The sequence below is a fragment of the Schistocerca cancellata genome, chromosome 4 (assembly GCF_023864275.1).
Source record: "Schistocerca cancellata isolate TAMUIC-IGC-003103 chromosome 4, iqSchCanc2.1, whole genome shotgun sequence".
In the NCBI taxonomy this organism is placed as follows: Eukaryota; Metazoa; Arthropoda; class Insecta; order Orthoptera; family Acrididae; genus Schistocerca; species Schistocerca cancellata.
The window spans coordinates 138344577-138366512 of NC_064629.1; the positions used below are offsets into that span (position 1 = coordinate 138344577).

Sequence of the window (21936 nt, forward strand, 5' to 3'; positions counted from 1 at the left end):
ACTTTTACAGAAAATTTGTAACAAAAGAAACCGTGCAGGAGTCTGTAACACACTATACAAGTATCCCAATATTCTTGCTCAAATTTTAATTAAAAATGTTGTTACACATTTAGCAATGATGCTAGTCAAGACTAATGATTTATACACATAATATTAAAATTTTGGAATGTAAATTGCACAGTTCAAGTGTGTTCAATATGCAGTACTTTACAAGTAATGCTTTTCACACAAGTCTCTGTTGTCTTCTGTTGTGTACTGGTACTTTCAAAGACCTGTTCAAATAATGAAAGCTTCATTTTATTTCTCTACTCTCTGGTTAATATGTGAGCAAGCAAATCTACTATACACCATTCTGGATGCATAGAGCAACCCATGTTAGTAACACACCTAAAGTACTCAAACCACAAAGACAAGAGACCTTTTTAATATTCAAGCAGGGATGGCGATTTTCGTAACAGGTGTGGGTGCATGGCATACTTTGTACACAAGTAAAGACTAGCTGTCTTTATATTACCAAGGTAAGCATGTATGAGCAAAATCAGAATCTAATTAAACAATTATAAAATATACTTATATTATATGAGCTAAATCACTGTTAAATAAACATTAATAAAATAAATTTCCAGTGTACCACTCTGTTGCCACATACATGCTTTACCCCACAATAATGACCCACTCGGAGCATTAAACAGTCAAACACTTATACGATTAAAAATTAGTCAACTGCCATAGTGTAGGATCATGCTGCTAGCTTGGAATCAGGGGGTATTTTCTTGCAATGATCGTAAACTGTTTTTCACCAAGCTTACTGTTTATTTTGTATTAGCCTACTGCTGTTTACTTGAGCACACGAAAACACAACTTACCACTATGTTGGCTGAAACAATAATGAAGAAATACACATGGGTGTACAATTCAAAACAAGAAAAAACACTAGAACAGTACAAGACAATGTCATTTGTAGTGGGCACACTTTATATGTAGGTGTGCAAGCTGAAGGATTAAATACATGATTAAATTCATGAAGTCAATTGCAACAGCAGCACTACCCTTCACATAACTATCATTGCACCCAACCTCCCATCCATATGAGGATATGGTCTGACTGTGTATTAAAACACCACCCAACACAGCCACACAACATGGATATAGAGCGAATGTTCCAAATCCATCCATGACATGCAAACTCTTCCTAGCAGCATTACTGCCTTATAACTCCAGGGATGGAAACTTCCTATTCAATGTAAAATTTTGGTATGAAACTGACTTGAGTTCACTCTTCACAAAGTCCCTGTTACCCCTTGACCCTTCCAAGATTTTTGTTATGCAAGTGTTTCATGTCCACATCCAGTGTTGCACTCACTTTACCTCAGACCATAACATGGCCCTTTAGTATCGTTGCTGACTATCATATTTTTCTACTCATTTGCTACCAGTCACAATGTTTTAACACTTTGCAAAAAATTGAAGTTCAAAAATACTCTTCTATCTTGACAATATTCTGATTAGAAATTTAAATGCTGTACAAAATTGTTCAATCTAGTTAGCTACATGAAGACCTCCTTCACCAGGTCAGAAGGAAAAATATTCAATATGCCACTTGCTCACACTGTGTAAAGATATTATAATCTGACTTTTTTCCCCTGAAAGTGACACTTCATACACTGACAGTGTCAGTGGAGAGCCAACAGAGCAAGAAAGAGGTGTTAATTTCCCAGCATCAGAAAATGATATGATATAGATGTGACTGCAGAATTGCCCCACCCACCTCCAACATTTTCCTTCACTGGAAAACTTCAGACTTCACACAAAATGACTCTTCAAATGTGAAGAAATATCTAAGTAAAATAACTGAAAATGAGTTTTAGTCTCTGACACCAATAGACAGGATCGAGATAAGAACATCACTGATTGGAAGGACACAAAAGTGATGCAAATCTTCTTCAGTATAACACTGTTACAAAATATTATTTTAAAAAATCACAAATGAAAACACAAGTTACCCGATGTACAGTTCTGAACATCCACTACCTGCAAGTCCAATATTTTACCAGTTAATTACCTACAAACAATTTTTCATACTAAAGAAATGGCCTCATTTTTTAAAAAAAAATCAAGATATGACCTTGATAGCTTTCCACAGACAAAGCTAAACAAAACCTAACCCATTTCAAAACATCTTGATAACACATTGAGAATTCTTTCTACTCTAGAGAAGGATGTCATCATGGATGAGGGACTCATGTTATACAAGGGGTGACTAGGTAGGGTTCAGTATCTACCACTAAAGAGATCAAGATATGGAATAAAGACTTACATGCTCTGAGAGTCCAAATCTGGCTACATATGGTCTGTAAGTATATATACAGATAAGGGCACAAAATCTGATGAGGAATATAAGAATAATGAAACCCTTTCTCAACAAAGGTTACTAGTGCATTACAGATGATAATATACACAACTCTTTGAAGCTAGCAGATGACCTTAATGATAAGAAAACTGAAACATATTGCAATGTGAGACCTCCTAAAAATATATGCCACCAAACTTTTGCACTACTAAGGAACTGAAGATGTGAGATATTGTTGCTTTTCAGAGGGGTAGAGTGACAGCTATGAAGTGAAAATGCAAGCACGACACGTCTATTTTGAGCACAATCCACGATGTAGAAATGAAAAATGTAAATAACACCAGCAGCAGTAAAATCATATAACAACACAATGGGAGGAGCAAATGAAGTTGACTGGCAACTAGCAAACAATACAGTAATACAGAAGAGAGTGAAAAAATACTCCAAACAATATTTCTCCATCTATCTGAACTTGTTCTCTAGAATTCACTCAGCTGGTACAAGAAATCTTGAGGAATAAACAACACTCTTGATTTTTGTCTGGCAGTATTTGAGAAGATTACAGCCAAATATCACAGGAAATTTCTCTAATCAACCACCATTTCCTGTCCTTCACCCCAGCTACCACAAAGAAGAAGAATCCTAGCAGATTATTTAGGATGTGCAGCCAAAATCAGGGTGTGAATGGAAAGAAAAATAGGAGTGAATCTGTGAAGACTGTGATGTACCTGTACCACTATGTAATGTAACATTCTTCAGAGCCTTTAACACAGCCGCCACCAAATGAAGGTGAATGTTGTGTGAAAGTGTATTATGCTAATTTTTATTATTTGTCAAAAACACTACAAACAGTTTTCAAAGATATTAAACTAATACACTCTGTCCTAAGGTATTTTAATGTATGTGGGGTTATTTTTTTAGAAGCAATGAGTATATGCAGGGTTTTGGGTCGACAGAAGCGTCCGATCCCACGCGTCGGCTTTGACCCGTGACTTAAGGGTGTTGTCGTGTGTGACGTCATGACGGCGCAGAGTTTGGTTTGAGTGTGGCTGTCTCCAGTTCTGTTTTATCTTATTTTGTTTACTTTTCTGATCTGTTCGTTCTATCTCGTGAGATTTTTTTAATTTAAAAATGCTTATTACTTATTTTAATTATGTTTCCTCCAATTTCTGTTTTAGTTTATTATATTTATCTTTCTGATCTGTTCGTTATAACCCGTGAGATTTTTTTTAAAAAAAAGACAAAAAACACTAATCAGCTACTGAAGCATCTTTATCTTCTATGGGTTGCAGGGGTTACGACCCCTGGGGAGGTGGGTGGGTATTCATGCATGGCTGTCTTCACTTACACGTTGTAGCTACGCAAGGCGTCTAAATTTGTTTATATTTAGTTTGCCCCCCCACCCAAAACAACCCATTTCCCGCGCTTGTCCCGTTAGTGTCATTAGGCTTCTTGTGGAAAGTGTGTATGTTTGTTTTTGTTTCCGCCATATTTGTGACGTCATAGGTCAAAGCAGACGGGCGGGATCGGACGCTTCCGTATTTCCAGGGTTTTAATGTAATCTTTTCAACACATTCTCTACTTTCCCTTTACGTTAATAATTTTCCACGCTACTGTTTTCAATAACCTGTATCATAGTAAAGATTAAAATTCAGAAATAAAAAACTGAAATTTTTGTACACACTTATGCAGAAAAATGGCTAAGTTAACAGGTTAACAAAGGAATTTTTGTAGGAAGACTGTAACACACTATGCAACTGACGCAGGATTCTTGCTCATATTTTAGTTGAAAATTTTGTTAGTATTTACCAGTGATAATGGTGAGAACAAATGATTTCTGCAAATACTCCTAAAATATAGGATTGTAAATTTCACAGTGCAACCATGCCCAATATGTGTACTTTTCATCCAATACTTTTTACGCCAACCATGCTTATCTTGTGTTGTCTGCTGGAGCTGTGAAACACCCTTGTTCAACCAATGAAAGCTTCAGTTTAATTACTCTACCCTATGGTTTACAAGTATGGATGCAAATCTACTACACACCTTTCCGGATGTACACAGCAACCTATGTTTGTCACCCCACCCGGAGGACACAGACCACCAAAAGGAGACCTGTTTAAATGCAGGCACATATTCATCAAGTCACCTGCAACAACTCCACATAAGTATCATTGCACCCAACTTCCTATTCATATGATGGATATGGTCTGACTCTGTGTACGAACAACTCCGAACAGAGCCACACAATATGCACCTGCAAACAGGACATATAGAGTAAACTCTCCCTGTCCATCTATGCCACGCAAATCCTTCCTAGCAACATCAGTGCTTTGTAACTCCTGAGATGGAAACTTCCTATTCAACGGAAAATTTCTACCCAAAACTAAATGATGTTCAACCTTCATTAATTCCCCTGTTAACCACAAACCCTTCGAAGATTCTTGTTATGCAACTGTTTCACCCCCCACATCCAGTGATGCACCCTCTTCACCTCTGACTATAATATGGCCCTTTAGTTTTGTTGCATATCATCACATTTTCAATGTTCCTTTTTACTTGTGTTTGTCTTTCTTGTCCATTTACTTCACTTTGTTTCCTTCTAGAGCAATCTCTTTTTTCCCCTGTGGATCCACCCTTTACTGTTGTTAGCTACAGTTTGATTCTATTCAGAGTCCTTTTACATTCTTCATTTTACCTGAACAGTCTTCTTTCCTATATGCCATATATTTTCCTTTACTGTCATTTTTGTCCCTTTGGGTACCACCTATAAATAAATACCATTGGCTACATTTTTCTCTAATTTTTTTCCTTTAATATTGCTTATTTTAATTTGTCCCTTGACACACACACACACACACACACACACACACACACACACACACACACTTATACATTTGATTTAAGTTTGTGATTAAAGTTAATTTTACTATTCATTAAATTTGTTGCATCAGCCTTGAATTTCATATCATTTGTTGAGGAAGGCACTCCAAAATGGTCTGTAAGCTGAAACTCGTTAGCTGAGTTCATAGGCATAATATGTAATAATGGGGGAGAGTCATCATCAGATGCAGAAGTAACTTCGTGTGTGCCCCAGAGACATGTGTTGGGACCTTTCCTGTGGATGCCCTATTTTAATGACCCTATTGACAATGTTAATAACCTCAGACTTTTTGCAAATGATACAGTTATCTATAATGAAGTACTATTTGAAAGAAGCTACATAAATATTTAGTCGGATCTTGATAAGATTTCAAAGTGGTGCAAAGTCTGGCAACTTGCTTTAAATGTTCAGATTTGTAAATTTATGCACTTCACAAAAGAAAAAATTGTAGCATCCTATGACTGTCATATCAATGAGTCACAGCTGGAATTGGCCAACTCATACAAATACCTGGGTGTAATACTTTGGTAGGAGACTGAAAAAAAGTTATCAGTCTGCAAAGGAGATTGTTTAAAAAACACCAATGTGACTCGTGGAATAGTGCTCAAGTTTGTAAGACTAATACTAAATAGAACTAACAGGGCATATTGAATGTATACGCAGAAGGGCAGCATGAATGATCACAGTTTTATCTAGCCCGTAGGAGAGTATTACAATGATGCTGAAGAAACTGAAGTGGCAGACTCTTGAAGATAGATGTAAACTATCAAAACAAAGGCTGCTGACAAAATTTCAACAACTGGCTTTAAATAATGACTCTGGGGATATACTACAACCTCCAACCTATCACTCACATAGGGATCGTGAGGACAAGATTAGAGAGGCATTCAAACAATAATTCTTCACAAGCTCCATGTGTGAGCACTTCATGGCAGTCTGTACAATATGGATTTAGATGTAATGAAGAAGAATCATACGACTCGAAGTGGTTTTCTTACGAGGATTTTCTGATTCCGAAAAACATGCTGAAAAAGAAGGAAGGCACAAGAAAAGTTATAAAAGTTATTTTTGGATGGCAACAAAAAATTCTCTTGTCACCCAATATGCAATGGGAATAGATTGTAAGTTGGAAAGATCTCCAGATATCATAAAAGTGAAGAGGAAGAAGAAAGTGTGTAGGGCATATGATGAACCAGATACTGAATAAGATATTTTGCAACACCTTCAGAAGAAACAGAAGGGCACCTAATGTGAAGGAAAGTACATTTATGAAATGTTTTGGGTGATCAGGAGAAGCACTAGTTACATCTATGGTATTCGTACCAAACATTTAAAAATGAGTATCAAATTATCTAATACTTCGTCAGAAGTGTCCCTCTTAATTAAATTTGGATCCGATATCTTTAAAAACGATAGGAACTACGGTATCTCCAGTTGTGCATCCTAATATCAATGAAGAACGACTTATGATAAAAGTTTTGAACTCCATAAGTGTGCTATTATGTGCCAAACAAATTCTGCCATTTATCTTAGCATATTTTGAGTTGCCACCAAAATTATCACTCTACCAGTATTTGATAACTAACATCATACACTTCGCTTCAGAAAAGTGCTTAACACTGATCATGTAAATCTCACTCCTATGTTAAGGAAGAAAATTAAAAGATTTTTTAAATTACGCATAAGACACGTAAAGGTTCGACACAAAAAAGTCTGCTAGAATATAAAATCTAGTTGATATCTTAGTTGCTTAGTAATCCTACAAGATGATTAACGTAAACTCGACGAGAAAACTAGCTACAACAGAAGTAAGGGAGATAAAAAAATTGGCGATGATATATTTTACAACCTTCCAATAAGACGCAGCAACTTATCATACACATGCAGCCAACATTAGTCATTTTTGTGTGGCAAAATTAATGAAACCGCCAATGAAAGAAAAAAATTGGTTAGACCTACTAAAGCAATTGGAACGTAATCTTATTCAAAACCAGAAATTTTAAAATTCAATTGAACCATAGTTAATAAGTAACGTAACTGAAAATATCAAAAAAGAAAAAAAACCTGGGTGATTAATTTTACGTGCGCCCGAAATTAATGGGCGAATGTTGGGAGAATACCAGTACTTGTACTGAGTTCACAATAAAAACATAAAATTTTTATGGGGGGAAAAAATTACACTTACGGAAAAGTTCTGCGAGAAAAATCAACTACAGAGACAAGCTGGTTACATTTCTGTGCCTAAAGTCGAGTTCTACATACGGCCACACCGCTCTTTGAGATTTTGAAACTATTATTTAATTTCTTTTACTCAACTATCAACAAGTAATCTTTAACTCTAAAAGTACCTCACAAATCCAGTAAAACGGTGCCACTTCTGGTGCTGCGACTGCAAAACAAAGTTCTAATGTCCTTCTAGCAGACGACGCATATAATGATGGTTCTTTTCAGTCAATTCAGTAAATAGTCGTGTATATTGGGAAAAATGATAATCCTCGAATAAAAATTACGCTCCTACCACACCCGCTCTCTACAATAACGCACACTAACAGCGAAACTCCCAATTGCAGCTATCCACAAACAAGCTACTGTTTGATCATGGCCGATCAACACAACACTGCAGGTCGCAAAGGTTTTGTTGTTGTTATTTTTTTGGGCTATGGACTCTTCCTCAAGCTACTAATGAGTCATTGAATGTCTTAAATATGTAAACAACTTTGAAGTACAAATTAGAAATAAATATGCTCCACTCATATTTCATTCTAAGATTATTTCATTGCGAAAATTATATTCTTCTCCCAATAAAACATCGTATTTACAAGCGACGTTTGATATTTTGACAGACCCCGCCCACTTACATGCCATAGGCTCTTTCATATTTTAGTAAAAAGAAAGGAAATAATTGAGTTTAAACTTTGTTTTCTTCTGTCAATTTGACTATACACACATCTTATCTTTAAATAAATAAATATATTGTGGTATCATTGGCATACAAAACTAAAATCAATACTTTTATGCTGCTTGTTTTCGTTTACTTTGACAGGAAACCGGAAGCTATATCTGTCAAACGACGAATAATGTTAAAACGAAAATAGAATAAATGCTCAACTTTTTTACGTGCAACTGATAAATAATAAAATTACTTTGGTTGTACACAAGCAAGTATTGTAGTTAATCTGAAATAAATTAATGGGACGAAGCAGATTAGGTTTCTTTACACTGAGGTTGTCGATCTGTATTATGAAAAGTTATCGATTGAACGTAGACGACGTTAGATTTTAATATTATTTACTTCTAAGGAGTTGAAAACTTTAAACTTTGACAATAATTTGCTTCTGACGAGATCCTGAAGTTGTCGTCATTACCGTAGACTATTAGTGTATAAGAAAGTATATTTCTTAGAGATGTGTTGGCTATGGTATAATGCCAGGTAACTTTTATCAGAACCAATCAGAGGTACGAAACGTGTATGTACGAATTTGAAGTCCACGCGGATAGCGTCAATTACGTGAATTGAGATATAAAGGGTCACCTAAACGCTTGACTCAGTATTTAGTAGTTCGTGTTCCTAAACGTGCATTATTGATTCCTACGCTGTATAGCAGAAGTTTGGCAGGTATTTTTTATTCTGTGTAATTAATTGTGTTAACACATAATGCCGAAGGGGAAAAAAAAAAGAAACTGGAGCTACCAATAGGGTTTAGAATATTAAAAGATAGCATTATTTATTAAATATTCTGTCTTTGATAAAAACGAACTCGAGTACCTCGTGTATTCATGTTTTTTTTCTGATTAAACATTACGGATAGTTCCGCATTGAGCTGTTGTTCCATAAGGTAACAAATTATGATACAGTGTCCGTCTCCGAAGCGCACCTGTAGCACTGCCGCCTACGACGTAAGGGGGCCCGGGTTCGATTCCCGCCAGGGAACTGGCTCTTGTGTGTTCAACATCATCATTGACACGCAAATCGCCGAAGTGGCGCCAACAAAAAGACTTTTAATACGGCGGCCGAACCCCGAAGGGGATATGCCGGACAATAAATGCCATACGATCATTTCATTTGTGATACATAGTATGTATGTTTAAACTACAGAAATATTCCAATCATATTACACCTACCACAACAACAACAACAACAACTACAAACTACTACTACTACTACTACTACTACTACATTAGATTTCCCATTCCACATTAGTGACTGTCAAGTAAAAGTATTTGTAACAATTTGTTGCTAATTACATTCACCATTAAGTTTTCATGAGGGAGTTTTAAATCTGAATTGATAAACATGAAAGGTATGTAACTGCTTAGACATTCCATGGACGAAGAACTAGTTACAAATTTCTAAAGCAGTTGCAAGTTATTTTTAAAAGATAAGAAAAGTAAATGGAGAAAGGCAAAATATATCTGTAGTATGCAACAATATTAAATTTAGTACTCCCTTTTCAGTGCCCACTTTGTTGCAAAGAAAAATTTCATTCTGCCATCAAGACAACAGGCACCATGAAATAACAAAATGTGCATCAAATTAGCATAAGTAAAAAATAAAATAAAAAAGGGGGAGCGAGAAAAAAAGAGAACTGCCTTCAAAAAGGAAATTTAACCATTGAGAAGCTGCTATATGACTTGATTTATTGAACAATTAGTCTTGTGGCTATTATAAACTCTCACTGGCATGCTAGGATGATCCAATGTTGTCATACATCATGATATACCAGCTTGCTAAAAGTATCTGGATAGTTGGCATACTAGAGTAATCCATGTTTTCTTAATTATGTGATGCTTATAGATAATATTGTAGAGGATGAAAAAGAACAGTGAGGAAAGCTAAACAGTTATAAAATAAATGACCTTTTGGTTCAAACTATTTCATTTATTTCTTATGTTTTACATTTTAGAAAAGTAGAATGCAATAAAACAGCATGAAAACATTTTTATAGCTTTTAGGGGGTACATTGCAATGAAAGACGATATTCTTGGAGGTGTAGGGGTAAACACTTTTAAATTAGTGCTTCTTATGTTCAGTACATTGCTTAGTTATTATGAATGTACATTTTGTTTTGAACTGAAGGCCATGTGACATATTTCTCAGTTTGGAAAGGCAACAATATTCCATACAAGATGAAAGTGGATGCAAAAAAGGGAAAGTGATTTGTTGATCATTGCCATCTAGCTTAATGTCAGCACAAAGAATTGACTGGGTGAGAGAGAACAACATGAGAGCCCTTTTCTCACTGAAGCAGAAATGTTTTACCTCACCAAAATAGGTAAATATCCTCAAAAAATAGGTAAAGGACACTAAAGTGCCCAATGATGAATTAGAAAAATTACAGTTGTTCTTATGGCAGAGAAATTCCAACCTCTTATTTATGGATTTTTCTGTCACTTCTTGGCAGAACAATTTCATATTTAAGGTTGAAATGCATACTGGGTTTTAGTTTTACAAATATTTGCTTACTTCAAACCAGTTTTTGTATTATGTTGTGATATGGTATAACAAGCTGAAAACTGTTTTGTTATATACAGTACAAATATTAGTAGAACAAAAATTCAGTTTGTTTTTCAACCTCAACGTGAATTAAAAATTTAAATTACTCTGAAAAGACCTGTAATACGGCCAAATAGACTAGAAAAATGTTAGCTTTATATGCATCAAACTGATCTGGTCTCTTTGAAGGTCCAATAGATTAGGTCAAAATTATGATCAGCTGCTCTCATGTCGCAGCTAGAAACACTAGGACATACTCCACATGAAGACTCAATATATGCTTTCAGCCATCTCTTCAAACATTCACGCCCTATAAAAATTCAACACTGGGTGTTAACAAAACCTCTGTAACACACATGTTGGACATAATCATCAGAATGATTCTATTGGCTGATGTGTTACATTGTATGCTGCCTTTTCCTACTGTACATCAATTCACTATTCCATATTCAAACTACTATAAAACAAGAAGAAAAGCCAATACAGTGTGTAAACTGCATGAACAGTCAGTATTTTATGTTGAACTTCTAAAAATGTACAGTATCTTGCAAGGTACATGTAGTGTGCTATAGGAGCCTTGTAACTTGGCACTTCTTGCAGGCAGTTCTGGGAGCTGAGGAATTGGTAGATGTCAGCCAGTATTGACTTGCTTCTGGTTAGTATCAGCCTTGGTAGTTAAACAACACAGTTCATAGTTGAAATGTATAGTAGTGTTTTGTTAATATGTGGTAATAAGAGTTCAGTTTTGACTATACAAAGTCACTGAGGGTATCATTTTTGTGTGTGTACCCTCTGCTTTCATAAAAATGCAGAGCACATGTTTCATGTTAGTTTTATGTTTCCTCCTCTTTGAGAGTGACCTATGTGCAACGCAGGGTTTGCTTGCTTGTGCTAACACCTCTGCCAAGTGCCAATTTACAGTTTTTATATGGGAGAACAAGTTTTTATGCATTAAATTTGATTTATGTCAATTACACATGAAGATAGGACTACTTCATATCCAAAACTTTTACAAGGAAAAAAAAGAAGTATCAAAACATTGTAATATGAAATGGCAGTATGAAAATAATAATAATAATAATAATAATAATAATAATAATAATAATAATAGTACTTGTTGTAAAGCTTAATAATGGGCAAGATGTAGACAAAGTATAAGTCAAGACGTGTTAGAAGAAACCATCCCATCATTTCCCTGAAATGATGTCAAAAAACCCAAATTAAATTACTGTGTCAGGTAAATGAACTTGAATTCTACATTACTTACAATTCACTAAACAAAAATTACTTAGAGGCAAATAAGTTGACGTAAAGCATCAGTGCAGAGTGTCAGAGTTTATCAAGGGAGAGTAATCTTTAACTGCATTTGAAAATGTACAATATGTCATTAACTGTGTTAAACTTTTGTGAAAACTGATTGGCTCACCACATACGTTGTTATTTTAACCTTGTGGCCATGATGATATTTGTATCTAAATTGAATTGCCCTTAAATATTATCCTGTATGTATGACAACACAGAATGAAAATTAAACAAGTTTTAGTGCATTACTGGTGCTGAGTGAACATTGTTCTATTTAGAAAGGTGCCTGCATTCAGCTTCTGCAGGTATTCCTGAAAATGTGTCTGCCATAAGAGTTTCATCTATCATCATTCCTGTAAATCTCACGCCTTGTACTTTACTACTTACACTAGTATTGTTAGAGGGCTGCATGTCACCACAAGCAGAATTATGTACTCTTCTTTTCAGAGGGAGCTGTGAACCAAATGTTGCTTCTGGTATGTTGTTCAGATCCTGACCTGAAAATGTGACAATTATGCACCTGCAAACAAATCAGCTGTCAGGTATAGTTGTAGGCATGTCATTGATATTTACCAGGAAAAGAATTGTCCGTAGTAACGGATCCCAAGTAACATACCTAATCACAGTAATCCACTTAGATTCTGTTTCATTTCCTGTTAACTCAAGAGTTTTACTGCCCAGATAATACTGAAACCATACAAAGCCTTGTCCATAATTCTGTAGTGCTCTAATTTGTTTTGAGTTTTTAAATGTTATAAACCAGCTTCTAAACTGCGCTGTGTCAGAACATTTCTTGCAGAATAGTCACATTGACAGTAATTACTTCAGTCTACATTCCCAAACTATTTAAAAAATCACTGCAATGTGGAAATGTCCAGAATTGAACTAAATAGAAGAGAAATGCCCTCACACACTTTACCACCAGAACTTAAATATTATATGAAGGTGTCAGTCTGACTGTACCAACATTTGAGTGTCTTGAGCATAATCATGTCATATCTGATATCTGCAATGCCTCGCAAACTATGAACATGCACCCTGCATGCACATATATGTTGAGTAATGCCAAAGATATGAGCTCTCTCAAGAATGGCTGTAAGTTTCATAGAAAATATTTATAATGAATACTGAAATATTAATGCTTTGCAATGTACATTATATTACTGCTCCTGTGACATGATTGTTTAAATTGTTTTATCACTTGTATAAAATGTACAAAATAGTTTTGAAAAATGTGGGTGTCAAGGCTACAACTTCAAAGGTCTGTCATTCAATCATTGGTTGGTGGTAGGTTTTTTGTATCACTTTTTACTTCTTTTACCTCTGGTAGTGATTTGTTAGTGTGAAATACGCAAAGTTGTTCCACGGTTCAGAGCCCACGATAAACTGTTGGTACCTGTACAGTTGGCTCGATAAGACTGTTCAAAAGTTGCAGGAAAGCAAAACCATACCACCTCTAATAAGACCATGCCTAGTAAAGCCTGTTGAAACTAGTATATTAATGGTCGTATCACAAACAGGACATGAAACTTTATATTTACAGTCAATTACTAGTAGCTTTTGACAGCAGGTTTGATAATTTGTATCTGTATTCAATTTTGTCTTGCAAATCCTCTCAACAAACAATGCATGTGGATATGTATGGAATTATCACATATTTTCAGCCATGGGTAAAGTGTGTGGAAGACAGTTGTTCATTGGCAAAATACTGATAAATGCAACTCATTCAACAAAGAATTTGTTTAAAAAACATTTGTGTATATGTTGGCTGTGTAGAAAAAATCTGTTTTGGGTATAACGAACAGGACAGCAACCATATGTAGAATTGGTTATGCCAATTGTCATTGATTTGTTTTTATTGTGCAAAATCATTTGAAAGATAATATCTGCTTATTTAGTGAAAATTTCAAGGACTTGTTTTAAATGAGAAATATGGTATCATTTGAAGCAAAAAAACTCTAGAGAACATGAGTTCTATAATGCCTGCCTTAAGAGTTACACGCATTTCTTCGGTAGAAGAGATGTGTTTCACAGTAACAAAGATGAACAAGCGCTGATAGCTCTTAAGGTATGCATTTTAGATCCCATGTTTACTAGCCTTTTTTGCTTCAAGTGGTCATCCTTGTCATATCCCTGAATATTGACCATTTCTCCTGGGACACACTGTATGTGGTTCTGTGTCTGTGTCAAACAATAGTAGACTTGGAGTAACTCCTGTAGTTCCTCCATTTGACCAGCAAATGGCGCAGGATTTATTGCAAATAAATTATGTCCGTACAAGTAGACAATAATGATCAAGCAATGTACCATTAATTACAAATCAAGGAAGAGAGGGAAAAATTGGCTTTTCAAAAAACATGGGACTTGAACTATTCTCAAGAGAAGTAGCAGGCCCCCAATAAATTCATCACCCACTGCTCTCTTGTCATTTCAGTGGAAAGTAAGGGAGGGGAGATAAAAGGAAGACTGTGGTTCATCATCCCATTATACAGGGTGAAAAGTATTTAAACCGACAAACTCTGGGAGGTTGTAGGGGGCATCAAAACAAATGTTTTTCCCTAATGTCATTTTTTCCTATGAGGATTATTTAAACCGAGGCCGTAATACACTCTTCAGTTGTTAGAGGAAGTATTACGATCTTCAGTTGTGAGAAGGCGTATTACGCTCTTCAGTTGTAGGCAACTGTTGTCCACCAGTGTAGTAGTGCATGGTCTCTGTTTACTAATGGAGCAATACACCTGGAGTGAGTTCACTGATATGGTTCCTGCGTACTACGTAGCACACCACAACGGACGAGCTGCACAGCGGGTTTATCAACAACAATATCCTAATCGCCGTATCCCGCATCGTACGACCTTTGCTGCTGTGTACCAATGTCTGCACGAGACCGGGTCATTTAGCAGATTACCTGGACAGGGACGCCGTCGCTCAGTAAGAACGCTGCAATTTGAGGAATCTGTCTTGCAGCATATGGAGCGGGATCCTTCAATCAGCACTCGTGCACTCGTGCAATTGCATGTAACATGGGGACGAATCAGACGAATGTAGGAACAGTCCTTCGAGAGCAATTATTACATTCGTTTCACTTACTGCATGTCCACAACCTGGAACCATTTGATTATCCACCCAGAGCACAGTTTTTACAGTGGTACCTGGAACAGTGTGAAATGAGTCCTACATTTCCATCCTCTGTGTTGTTTACCGATGAAGCAACGTTCAGGCGTGATGGAGTCTTCGACATGCACGATTCGCATGTGTGGAGTGAGGATAACCCATATGCCACAGTTACTAGCGCTCATCAAGTGCGGTTCATCACTAATGTGTGGGTCGGTGTTGTTGGGTCTGTTTAATTGTGCTGTATCTGCTATCTAGGCCATTAAATGGCAGGCACTATTGCAATTTTCTCGCCAGAGCATTGCCAGAATTTCTGGAAGATGTCCTGCTCCCTACAAGACAATGCGTGTGGTTCCAACACGACGGGGCGCCGGCACATTTCAGTCGTCATGTGCGTCGATTCCTGGACCGACGGTTCCCAGAAACTTGGATTGGCAGAGGTGATCTTGTACCGTGGCCTGCTCGATCCCCCGATAGTTCCCCTCTGGACTTTATTGTGTGGGGAGAGATGCACAACCTTGTTTACACAACTCCCGTTGCATCAGAAGAGGATCTGGTTGCCCGGATAGTAGCAGCAGGAACAATTCAGGATACTCCTGGGGTTTTTGCCCGTGTCAGACAGAACATGATCCGATGGTGCAACCTTTGTTTACATGTCAATGGAGGCATGTTTGAAAATCTACTGTAATTGAAATTGGGTTGTTTTAATGTGTTGTCTCTTGGTCATAAAAAATGGAAAAGTGTTTGTTGGTTTAATTGATTTGCTGCCAGAGAAATCTTCCTCTACCTGTTTAAATACTCCTCATAGGAAAAAAATTACATTAGTGGAAAATATTTGTTTAGATGTCCCCTACAACCTCCCAGAGTTTGTCGGTTTAAATACTTTTCACCCTGTATCATTAGAGGTGGAGCAAAAGCTCAAATTGGGAAAGGACTTCATTTTTTCAAAGGAACCATCTTGACATTTACCTTAAGTGATTCTGGAAAACCACAGTATCTGATGCTCTTGTGAAAGAACAACCCAAGTGGGAAGAGATCTAAGAATAGTAGTATCCATCATTGTAAATGAGGCATTCTCCACCCCCCCCCCCCCTCTCCACCTCACCTCTCACCCTCATAACTAACTTCAAAACAGTTTGTGTATTGTTTCATAAGTACAATGCAGTAATGCTATCTGACCTTTATATAGTAAGGTTCTGAACTGTCCATTACACATCTTTTATGTAGATCACATATTTGTAGCGATTTTAGAATACCATTTTCTTTGGGTCACTGCTTCATGGAGGACAAATTGTTGAGAGCCTTCAGCCGCAGAAGTCTTCCCACCCATTTGGACAATGAGTGGGAAATGAAGGTGGTGAAGAGAATTGCAATTTTTTACACACACACACACACACACACACACACACAGACAGACAGACAGACAGACAGACAGACTGAGTGAGTGTGAGGGAGTGTGGGGGTGGATGGGTGGGTGAGCGCGCGTGAGAGAGAGAGAGAGAGAGAGAGAGAGAGTGTGGGGGTGGATGGGTGGGTGAGCGCGCGTGAGAGAGAGAGAGAGAGAGAGAGAGAGAGAGTGTGAGTGAGGGAGTGTGGGGGTGGATGGGTGGGTGAGCGCGCGTGTGCGTGGGTGAGTGCGAGTGTGCGTGTACTTGTACTTGCACTTGTACTTGAAAGGTCATTAGATATTTCTTTTACTGTTGGATACAAGCTGTATAAGTATTAGTTTAATGATGTGTAAATATATCAGTAGGAATCTTCTTGGAGGAAATTTCTGCACAGCATTCAACTATTGGCATTGCATAATATTGTCACAGTCAATTTCTGTCAGATAAATACTTTGTGTATTCTACTTATTGCCAATGTCAGAAGACAAAAGCAGGGAGAGAAGTGTCTTGCATCAGTGAGACCAATGTTCATAGTTTTTTGGTTTCTCTGTCTTGCTCTCACAGTATGCTTGTGAGAAGGTATCACTTTAGCCATAAAGTAAACAGGACTCACAGTAAATGTGTCGGAGACAGGTGATTTAACTGAGAAGTGTCAGTGCAATGTAATTGTAATCTACTATTTTATGTACTCTGGAGTGTCAAGTATGTGGCGGAAGAAGCCAGAATCGTGCTAAATACTTGCATCAGACTAGCTACAATAAGCAGTGGCTGTGTTGGACATTGTGGAACTCATGACATGTCTTTCCCTCTCTTGGCGTTTGCTGCTTCCTGCTGAGGAGTGCTCTGGGAAACTTGTACAGTGAAACCCCTATTTTATGTTTTCGTGCAGTCTGGATTGAAAAACAGCAAAACTGAGGAAAATGTAGAATTGAGGAAAACGTTAAAACCCCCCAAAATATGAGTAAAAACACGTGTAATCCTCATATATGATTAAAAATTTCAGTCGTCTCCAATACATTGTATAAAATCTGTACAAGTGAAGGAAATTAAATGTACAATACCATGTTTGTACAATAATTTGTGGTAATGAATTTCATCAGTATGTAACAGCAAGTAGAAACTCATCAAAAATTGAAACTGATATCTGGTACAAGGTAATAGAACTATTTTCCAACATGCGGTGACCATAAATTATACATAAAAAATGTGTTTTTGAGAGATCTTTGCTTTGTGCTCACCTAGAAAAAAGCAAAAACTGATGAACGTGGTGAATTAAAATATAATGACAAAATTTGTCACAATTGCTGTTATTGTTTAATGATTTTCTTACAAGCCACACTTTAGATGCTCACCACCATCAGAATGTTATTTTAGGCTTGATGAGAGAAATAGAGATGTGAAAAAATGAGTTTATTTCCCCAGCTGACATTATATCATTTAGAAGTCAGCACAGTGAATTTCTATATATTGTGTGAAATGGAAATTTGAAAAAAAGCTCAGGTGCTACAGTTTTGCTTAATATCCCCTATCACTGCTGCCAATCTTCAAGATCTGCAGTGTGTGGTGCAAAGTATACATGTTAATAGTCTATGTAGTTGTTGCAACTGTATTGCCAGATATGAAGACGAAAGACTTTAAAATGTGCTATTTCAAAACCCATGTTCTATTTATGTGTGACATATGTGCCATTACACATCATCTGCATGAAAAGTATATTTTCAGCACTTCATAAAATGCTTTCACTCCTTTCTGGACTCCCGTCATTAAAGGGTCACTCCCCTCTCCACACATACAGCAGGTGAGCTCATTTTGCATGTGTTAGTGTGGCGTCATGGGTACACTGGCTGTTGGGTTACTTAACAAGTCACTATCCAATAAAAGCTCACTAGCAGGAAATGGGCAACATTTCCTTGATTATGACCAAGCATATTCTGTGAGACAGCTGTTATTGTCACAGTGAAGAAAGATGCGACACTTTTGACCGTTGTCTATGATTTCCGGCTTGTACAGATGTATCAGAGTCTCAACTCCTATTACGATGATGTATATATATTTTTCATTTCTTTGTTGTTTTTTTTAGTAGTTCCTTACACTGACTGACACAAGCCTGTTTTTGAGTTAGTTTTAAATTGAGCAGAATGCATCAGGAACAGATCTTTTTCACAGTTAAATTTTTGTTCAAAATCATAATTACTTCAGTCTCCTACACTCCTAATGATGCTTATTTCTAGTGGTAAGCTACATTCCAGGCATTGTGAATTATGTTGCACACATCACCAATGTTTTTTTGGAATGACATCCAAATACGTTGCAGATGGAAGTGTCACCATGATTAAGTTCTGCAAACAGATTGCAAACACCCTTGTCTGAAGATGATTACCAAAAGTTGAACAAAGTGATTTGAGGCATTATTCTAGTGATAGACCTTCACAAAAAATCATGACAATATCTGAAGGTGACCCTCTTACAACTATAGCCAGGTGTGGAGGGTACAAACTTAAAAAAAGAATTCAACACCAAGTTCTACTGTATGCTGATGGAGTGGGCAGTTGTCATGATGGTGTGTGAATCACTCTTATATTGGATGTGCAGGACTTTGTCTAAGTATGTTTTGCAAACTGCTCATAGGAAAAATAGATACTGTTAATTCAAACAGATGAACTCACAATGGTTTGAATGGACAGACAGGAGCACTAAGGTCAGGGCATAGAGCCCTTCTGATAACACTGTGACATAATCAAAGATATCTGTAGTAACAGAAAATGGCCTATTATACAAAATTGGTGTACGTAATAAAAAGGGTGGAAGGCATGTTTCATAAGCTGCTCGCATTTTATGACCATATAGTGCTTCAACAAAATATCTGTAACACTGAAACTGCCAAAGGCTGTGAAATTGTACTTAATCACAAGAAAGAGCAATAGCTTTTCAAACATTGTGGTCAAGGAATGTTAGTAATCTAGCCGATATCCTGTTCTCTCTGAAAAGTAGAACACACAATTATTTTAAAGGTACAATCACATTTTGCAATATAATAACAGTAAATATCAATGAATTGAAAGTAATTGACATGGTAAGGAGAAGTAGAAATAAGTAACATATTGAAGCAAATGAATCGAGATTAGAGAATAGACTGGCGTTCGTACTAACATTCGATTTGCCAGGATTGCCAGATTATATTGAGATATATTTTTATAACAACTGTGTCCTAATCCAAGCACTGCTAAAAATTTCACACATATATTCACTTATGAAATTTGTTATTGACAACCTATCCCAGTTCAAAAATAATAGCAAAGTGCATAGCTACAACACTAGAAGAAAGGATGATCTACACTGTTCTGGGTTAAAACTGACTTTGGCACAGGAGGTGAATTATGCTGCCACAAAAATATTTGGTTATTTGCCAAATAGCATTAAAAGTCTGACAGATAGCCAACCAACATTTACAAACAAATTAAACTAATTTCTGAGTAACAACTTGTTCTATTCAATAGATGAATTTTTAGATATGAAGTAGTAACTCAAAAAAGCAAGTTATATTGTGTAAAGGAAACTTATGTTAAACTGACATGTTCCACATAATTACAAAATGTCATATTCATGATCTATGGAACAAGTATTAATGCAATGTGAGCACATCCTGCTCTGGAGTGAGATGGCACATTAGTAAGATACTGGACTTGCATTTGGGAAGATAGTGATTCAAATCTGTGGTTTCCTTGATTCACTTAAGGCAAATGCCAGGATGCTTCTTTTGAAGTCAACAAAACCAATTTTTTCCCCATTCAGAGCTTGTGTCTATCTCTAATGATCTTGTCATCAACAAGCCATTAACTTAAACTTTTCTGCTTAGGCATACCACTTTAGCATTAAGCATTAGATATCATGCAGAAAATGTGGCAACTCCACACATGAAACTAGAATGGAATATACTTTGCCCATTTCCTTTGCGTCAGACACCCAGAATATAATCACAAATGTCCCACTTACACTGCCAAAAATGTATCATTCAAGGAATCAGAGTTACTACACGTATTCCATTCACTGCAATACAAAAAGTATTTAAAACTTTGGAACTACCTTTATTACCTACTTTCTTCACAGCAATAGTTAAAAACTGGCACTAAATGTCAGTGTCTCAACACAAACACAACCAAGTGACCAAGCTATCAACATCTGCAATTGCATATGGAAAAAATACACTTATGCTAAGTAATTAGTCACCTCCCAACAATCATCTGTGGTAGCTGAAGTGATGGTCGGATATGAACAGGTGAAAGTGATAGTGTCTGGCAATAAAATTAACATGTAGATGTTGAACCTTTCTCAGGAGAACTCTCCTCCTGCCTCTCGTACAAGGCGACTAAAAGGACTTTCACAGGTTTAGGCCTTTATGTGATGGCCCCTTGTAGGGTTTGACCTCCATCCTTCAAAATTTTCCCAAAGAGCGAGCCAATTGAGGAAGGGCGCCTTACAAGGTGCATCATGTCCATCATGCATTGAAATCTTTAGCCCACTTTCCCATTGTCACATTGCAGTCCTGCCCATTCTAAATCTTTTGGATGAGGACACCTTCCTGGGTGCGTTTTTCACCATGCACTAGGCTGTGTCAATTTCTGTGTCGACGATGACCATGGACTTCTTTGCACCTGATATCCAGCGCAGTAGCCAGTCCATTGTGGTGGGGCCATCATGCACCCTGTTGGTTGTAGCCCCCTGACCACATAGGAATCGCTCTGCTGATGATGCCTGCACCATTAACTCCCCATGTATGCCATCGGGCCTATCCCCCTGGGGCATCGGGACTCCTAGCAATGGCTAAGGATGGCAGCGGAGCTTATTTGCCCTGGTACCTTGTATATTCGAGATCTGATGGGGAATCTTTCATGACGATGAAGCCTCAGTTTTTTGTTGATCATTTAGAGGGCAAGTTTGGGGAGTTGGAGGGCTTGTCCAAATTAGATCTGGGTCAGTCTTGATCAAAACAGCATCCTTTGCCCAGTCACGGGAGTTACTCACTTGTGACAAGCTGGGGGATGTTTCAGTAACCATCACACCCCATAAGAGCTTAAATATGGTCCAGGGTATCATATTTCACAGAGACCTTCTTTTACAGTCCGAAGATGAGCTGCACGCCAATTTAGAGCAGCAAGGTGTACATTTCATCCAGCGGGTCCACCAGGGTCCGAAGGATAATCAGGTTGGCACCAGTGTCTTCATCTTGGCCTTTGAGAGTGATACATTGCCCGAGACGGTCAAGGTGATGGTCTACCGGTCTGATGTAAAGCCCTCTATCCCTCCCCCAATGCGGTGCTTTAAGTGCTGGAAGTTTGGCCCTATGTCTTCCCGCTGTACTTCCAGTGTCACATGCCGAGATTGCGGGCACCCATCACATCCCAAT

General features: G+C 37.2%; 2 protein-coding genes across 3 annotated transcripts in view; one reads left to right on the forward strand and one right to left on the reverse strand.

Moving 5' to 3' along the window:
• Positions 1-7844, reverse strand: part of LOC126183926 (paired amphipathic helix protein Sin3b-like) — a 280872-nt gene extending 273028 nt beyond the window's left edge. Inside the window, exon 1 of the mRNA XM_049926273.1 lies at positions 7583-7844. The gene's annotated coding sequence lies outside the window, so the exon portion shown is untranslated. The remainder of the gene's footprint in view (positions 1-7582) is intronic.
• Positions 7845-8540: 696 nt separating this feature from the next.
• Positions 8541-21936, forward strand: part of LOC126184866 (protein seele) — an 83117-nt gene continuing 69721 nt past the window's right edge. Inside the window, exons 1-2 of one of the 2 annotated variants that reach the window (XM_049927485.1) lie at positions 8541-8850; positions 12478-12506. The gene's annotated coding sequence lies outside the window, so the exon portion shown is untranslated. The remainder of the gene's footprint in view (positions 8851-12477; positions 12507-21936) is intronic. The other variant, XM_049927484.1, reaches the window with a different exon arrangement.